The following is a 7400-nucleotide window of genomic DNA, read 5'->3' on the forward strand; positions in this document are numbered from 1 at the left end:
ACGAAAAAATTTTACTCGTCATAAAACGATAAATAGTTTGTCAAATTTTTATTCATAAAAATGCAGTTTCAACTGCTTTTTATTTTATAAAATCCGTCTTTTTGCGCCACCAGAGGGCCTTTTAAACAATAGGTAGTCTGTTAGCGTTGGTCAGTAGTAGTCCAAATTCAATACGAACGTTTGTTTCTTGAAAATTTGATCACGATTTAAATACAGTATTTACTTTTAATATTACCGACATGTCATCGAAAAGAAAACGTGTTGTATTATCATTAAAAGACAAATTAAAGTTTTTATTTCGATTATCCGATTTTTCCTTATCCGGACTACCTTCAGCTCCAATTAGTCCGGATAATCGAGGTTCTACTGTACTTGTTGGAAAACAAACAGTTTTTTCCAACAAGTAGGCGCCAACAATTAAAACATTTAACAATTAATGCGTGCCAACAATTGGTTACTTTCGACATATTCGTGACCTGCGTTACCTCACAACATTATTTTGTTTGATTTATTTTACTTTAGAAATTAAAATAATTCCATTTTCTGATAAATATAATCGGCCTGCCCTACTAAAACACAATTAAAAACAAAAAATCGCTTTTAAAATGTATAAGCCGGTACAGTAGAAGCCGGTCTTTTGGTTAAGTCTTAATGCTCTTCCTGTCCCCGCGCACAAATTACATAGACCCGACATAAGTTTCAATATTAAAACAAATTTTCGCGTTCATCAGAAAATGCACACTACAGTGAAACAGTATCTATGTCCTACGTGCAAGAAATATTTCAACCATAAGTGAAATTTACATATATATATATACAGTAGACTCCCCTATAATACGATAGATACGTTCCGTTTTATATGAATTCGTGTTTCTAAATCACTTATATATAAGAGCCAATCACAGCTTGGCACGTACGCAGTTTGCAGACTATGGCTGTTTGAAAGGGTTTCTTCCATAAAATTAATCGATTCAAGACCAGTGTTTTTTAACCTGTGGGTCGCGACCTTCCAGAGGGGGTCGCAAAGCCTTACACGGGGGTAAAAGAAAAAAACAAGTTTTTGTAGATCCTACACTACAATAAAAAAAACTACAATTTCAGTGAGAAGGCTGTACCTGTTTATTATACAGTATACTGTAATTGGTTTTTCGATCAATATTTAGGTCTCAAAAGAAAGAAAATTAAATAAAGTACGTAGTTATTAAAATCACTAATATAGTTTTAATATGGCCCTGGGGGATCGCCCGAAGTTTTAAACTTGTAAAGAGGTCGCGTATTCAAGAACGTTGAAAAATAGTGTTCTAGACTAATTTACTCAGCAAATTCCAAAACACGTATAATTTTTTTTTTTGGGAATAATCCGTATAAACTATGCTATGAACAAAAAATTGTAGGATTACTTACCGAATGTGTATCGTTCGACGACGCCATTGCTTAAGCTTGTTTTCGTCGCGGAGCGGCGCATCGAACGGCGGGAGCGTGTTTTCTGATAAGTTATTTTTCTGCAAAAAATTCGCTGAACTTTAAACACATCATTAATATAAATATAATTTTTATGGCCGTTAAATAATAAATGGTTTTTAGTAGGTCCGCTGCTCGTTTAAACTTAACGGTTTCTTCAATATCCGCTATTGGTCTAGATTCGACCAATCCTGTCGATTCGGCGATGAGGTTTTACTGTATTATACGAGTTTCTTTTAGCGTGTTTAGACGAATACAATCGCAATTTTTTCGCCGTTACATACGAATCCGTGTTATATGAACTCGTTTTATAGGAAAATCTACTGTATATATAAAAGACATACAAGAGAAAAATTATTCATTAGTAGTATTTGTGGCATTGATCTTGCATTTAAATCAAATATGAATAAGCATCAGCACAACATAACAACAAGAAATATATTTGTTTCACACTTTTCATTACAATTGCTGCTTTATTACAACTCAAAAATTTACATTCCGGTTAGTAACAAAGAAAAATAGTAAAAATAAGGATGAGTTTTATATATATAAAAAAATTGTCAATGTTGATAAGTAAAATCGTCCTTAAGATCGATTCTACTGGAGATGAACACGATCCCCTTCATCGACGTTTAAGTACCAGAATTTACTGTAATAGCATCAATCTTCTTAATAAGCAAAACCTCACTGCAAAATTTAGAAATTTTTCGAAAAAAGTGGAGGAGTTATTAAGCTTTGAACAGGGTAAACAAAATCGTGCTTTTTACACGCAAACACATACAAGAATTACCCTTGAACTTTTTGAAGACAGTGAAGTCTTTAATAATCGCCACTGACAAACAACAGCCATTTTTTATTCTTCTGTCAAAAGTTTCCTGTATTATACAATTCATGTATTAACAAAAAATAAGTAAAACTCACAGCAGGAAAGATAAAAACTTGGAAGATGAAGCAACAATTAATTAAAACACTAATTACTAATAAGCACATTTACATCTGTTTACAATGATGCAAAAAATAATAAGTGAAATGTTGTAAAGTTCGAGAATATTCAGTTGTTCGTTTGTATACAAAACAAAGAACCAAATTTTAATAATTAAATAGCATAGTTACAATACTCTCAATAGTTAATGTTATAAGGTATTTCTGTAGTAGAGGTTTGTATGGTGTGTGTGATAATGTAATATCATTCAAACTGTTTCAGTGATTTTTACATAACATTTTTTTTTTCGTATTTAACTGTATCTTTTAAAGAAAAATGTATTTTCCTTNTTATAATATATAGGAAAGTTTAAAATATCCTAAAACCGTTTGAGAAGCGAAGCAGTTCTTGACGAACCACGCCTTTTGCTTTTCAAGTCTTTTTCAATAACATTATACAGTTTCCATTTTGTTTAATAGTAGCGTGTTAATGAAAAATGTCCTGTAATATTTCCGGGTAGACGATACTTAAATTAGAAATGCCGTGTGTGTTATGCGAAAAATGTATATACGAATTTTCAGTCAACGCTGCTATATAAAAAACTTTATATAAGATCTTAGTACTTAGATGTAACGAGTTGTGTAAGGTTTGATAGAAATAGGGAAAGAATGAAGTCGACGGTAATAATATTTGCATAATTTGGCCACGAAAATGAAAAAATAAATAAATATATTTGTGTGGAATAGGAGAAACAATTTTGTCTTTTTATTGTCCTTAAGCAATTGTTATCATTGTTACGATATACATTGTCGTTTGCATTGTTGAAGGTTAAATGACGATTTTTACAATAAAAATGGGGATTTTAGGGGTTGGAAATGAGTTACATTGTTGGCGACCAAAAAAATTGGTTGACAAGTGCAAGAGGCGTGTATATGTGTAAAAAAATGAAACGACAGTCCGGTGCAGCGTTTGTGTTTATATTATTTCTTTTTTTGGTTTATTTGTGGTCGAAAAAGTTTTTCCAACGGGACAGTAAGCCCCAGGGTCGCCGATAAAGCGAAAATCCCAAAGGGGGCCCTTAGGGCGGCTCAAGAACGGGATATGCCTGGAGAGCGGCCCTGGAGGGTGGAACCGGAATCCGTATCTTAATCCGGATATAATCGACCAAAGCGGCTTCTCGAATTTTAAAACTTTTAGTTCAAGTCCGTCTGGAAGGTTTTCCTCCTACAAATTTCTTAAAAGTTTCTTCCATAAATCGTCTTAGATTTCCTTCCGAAATTACATTTCGTCTTTATCTCGCCATCCAGTAACGAATGTCGGCATTCAAATTTAAAACTCGTTTTCAAACTAAGTTTCTATTTCAACAAAATTTCTTGTATTCCTGAACACTGGTGTCACTTTCTTCTTTGCCCTTCTTTCACTTATCGTATTTGCATGTCGACGAAATGTGCGGTGTGATCGGGCTGCGATTTGAAAACATTGTAAACCTAGAAATCCCCACTGTTGCCGTCTGTCTGGCTGTCTTCCATTAATCTCGAGAACGGATTTAGATAGGCGAGAGACGAGATCAAATATGAAAACGCCAGGGGAAGGAGGCCCCGATTAAATATACAGAAATTCCGATTCAAACCGCAAGTCACGTTATTTCATTACAAAATTTTTTCCCCAAAAGAGTTAGATAGGTGACCGGCACGACTCTATTGTTAAAGGAAAAGTATGATGTACAAGGACAAGCCACTGCTAATTTCACATATTTTAAATTAAGTAAATTTGAAATATAATTAAAAACTGCAGCCCGGCAGTTTACAGTTTTCGTCCACCCCTCTTTAGTCTGTAAACGATAAAATTGTTTTGTAGCATACAGTTAAGAATTTTTTTTAACAAAGATATAAAAAGTTAAAATAACTTACCAAGGTACAATCTCCGACATCAATGGCGGTCGCGTAACATTGTTCTTTTATTTTTATACATGTGCTTCCACACATCATCTATTAACATTCTGATATTCAAATGAATCAAGTTATCATTATTTTTAATCGCTATATGTTCTGTAAATTTCCGTAGATATACATCACGTTATACAAACATTAATTGTACAATTATTTTTACTACAATGTATAAAGCAAGATGATCGGATATTTTTTAATTTAACCTCGAACGGACCATTGGTATTCTCTGCGCACTTAATGTTCTGTTAATTAATTAACTCGTCTGCCGTGTTATTCTGTAATCCGAGTACGGGCTACCTTGTAATTTATTTTTCAAGTTATACAAAAAAGAAATGCAAAAATCTACTAACGGCGGCCTACATTTTCCCCGGCTTTATGAGTTTTGAATCTAATTTTTAAAATAGGTGTTGTGCTCTTTGATGGATCCAATATAAATCGTTTCTCTTTCGCATCTATCCACTTTTCTTAATGATTTTTATAATTTCTTTATTTATATTTGTTATTATTTCAGATGTAAAATCTTCTTTTAGTTCTATAAAATCTTCATTTTTGACCAATTCCAAACCGCTGGCTTCTTTCCCATTCGTTAGCAACTAAAAGAAGTTATTCTACTTTATCCGCTCTAAGAACAATTATGTTATTTTTTGCAGGCTTGGGGACACATTTTCAACACCATCCTGTCGACCAACCGCCGAAATTCGAAGTGGAAGAGGAAAAATTAACACGCGATATTTTTTGTAATAAATAATAAATTTTGAAGCTTAACCATTTGAAATTCATCTAAAATAAAATCAATATAAAATAGTTCTTGTCTATTTTTTTTTCTTTCGTATTCAAATTTCCGTTTTTTGCAAGAAATTATTCTCCAAATTGCCATGGGTGATGGGTGGAAAGTGTAAATGCAGCCTGTCAAATCTTTGGCGACTTCTCTCTGGTTTCTGGTGTTTACGATTAAAATAATTTCGATTCGTTTCTTCTTAAGATCGCTCTCGTGCGAGAAAAATCACTGCAGGAAAGTAATTCTACAGCGGTCCCATCCGAAATATACATCGGGTCTTCGTCAAATTCGGAAAAGATTTTAAGCAATCCGATATTGGCTATTATTGTGGTGACGTCACAGCCGATACGTCCAAGATGGAGGAAAACGCTATTGTAGCATTTAGTTGGCATGCCTGTGTGTAAATGGATGAGAATATTTTTAAATCTCTTCTATAGACGATTCCACAAAATTCCGATTGCTCTTTTGCTTCAAAATTCTATATTCTTTCGAAACTCTTTATTACGCATGCCAGACCACGCATGGTGACCACTTAAATTTCTACCTGATCACGGCCGGATGGCCGAGCGGTCAAGGTGTCAGCCCACCGCATTGGGAGACCCGGGTTTGAATCCGGACGGATCGAAGAATTCCCAGGAATTTTCCGGGGGTGGTCCTATCGGATATGCCGGTCCCCGTCCCTCACCACCCGGCAGCCCCATTGAGGGCCCGGCCGAACCCATAATGGGCTTGCAAATAGAGGCCCTCTTAGTGTCTACAGGGCGGAAAGAGTTTTTAAAAAAATCTCTATTTGATTGCTATCAGAGCGAGAAAGTCCTTTTCAGTATTCTGTAAATGAAAAGTTAGAAGTTGGTCGACACGATTTTCTGCACTGGCTTAATGGTAAGGAAAATAAAAATTTCTCAAAATTCGTTTTACGGATTTTTCCATAAGTGAGAAACAGCCTTTACTCAAAACCATTATCTACCTATAAAGTAATAAACAAAAATCAACGTAAATCTTATGGTTCTAAGATTTAATAGACACAGTGCGATTTAAAGTTCGTCCGCACTAACATTGGAGAGAGAAATATTGTCTATTCAGAATACAAGTAAAATGCGCGGTTAGTAGAGTCGCAATTGCCGAAACACAGTGTAAAAAAAAGTAGGCGATAGAAGAATAATCACCACAATCAATATATAAGTTATATTAACGTAACGAAAACTTTTACAAACTACTATCTTACCCGTGGCCTATTGCTGCGATCTCAGAAGAAAAAATAAAACAAGCAAACTAGTTATGATAAAATTCAATTTACATTTTATCATTTTTATTGAAACTTATTATTATTATACATTTTCATCGGGAAAACATTTCAAAGTGTCGTTTCAATTCTATTTATTTATTGGAGTGCTTGTGGATACACGATATTTTTTGTTTTTCTGTCTGGTGCGTACACGAATAAATTAGAAGGTTTTCCGACGCGTGAGCTGGCCGCATACAGAGTTGTACATGTGAGAAGTAGAGCAGGCCCTACCATAGGGCAAACGGAGCAGCCGCTGCAGGCGCTAAGTCCTAGGGGGCGCTTCAGTGATAAAGAAAATTAAAAGGTATAAATTAGGGGCAACGAAGAGAGGCGCCATAATAGGATTTCGCTCCATCCTAAAACTTGCCTCGGGCCGGCACCGGTTAAATCGTCAATGTTGTTAAATGCTGGTCTGCGCGTAACGTTCAGTACCTTCGGCGGGTACAACATGCTTCATGTGGTAAATATAATTTTTTGATATTAATAAATCAAATATTAAATTGATAATAATCTTCCAAACACGTGCAGTAATTATAATTNTAAGCTTCGAACAGGGGAAACAAAATCGTGCTTTCTACACGCAAAGTAACATTAATACATACAAGAATTAACCTTGAATTTTTCGAAGACAGTGAAACCATTAATAATGGCCACTGACAAGCAACAGACATTTTTTATTTTCCTGTCAAAAGTTTCCTGTATTATACAACTCACGTATTAATAAAAAATAAGTAAAGCTCACCGCAGGAGAAATAAAAACTTGGAAGATGAAGCAACCATTTATTGAAACACTAATTGCTAATAACCACGTTTAAAGCTGTTTACAAAGAGGCAAAAATGATAAGCAAAATGTTGTAAAGTTTTAGAATATTCGGTTGTTCGTTTGTATACAAAACAAGGAATCATATTTTAATAATTAAATAGCATATTTACAATACTTTCAGTTAATGTTGTAAGGCATTTCTGTAGTAGAGGTTTGTATGGCGTGTGATAATGTAATATCAT

The sequence above is a fragment of the Centruroides sculpturatus genome, unplaced genomic scaffold, assembly GCF_000671375.1.
Source record: "Centruroides sculpturatus isolate CEXI.00-Female unplaced genomic scaffold, Cexi_2.0 scaffold274, whole genome shotgun sequence".
Taxonomy (NCBI): Eukaryota; Metazoa; Arthropoda; class Arachnida; order Scorpiones; family Buthidae; genus Centruroides; species Centruroides sculpturatus.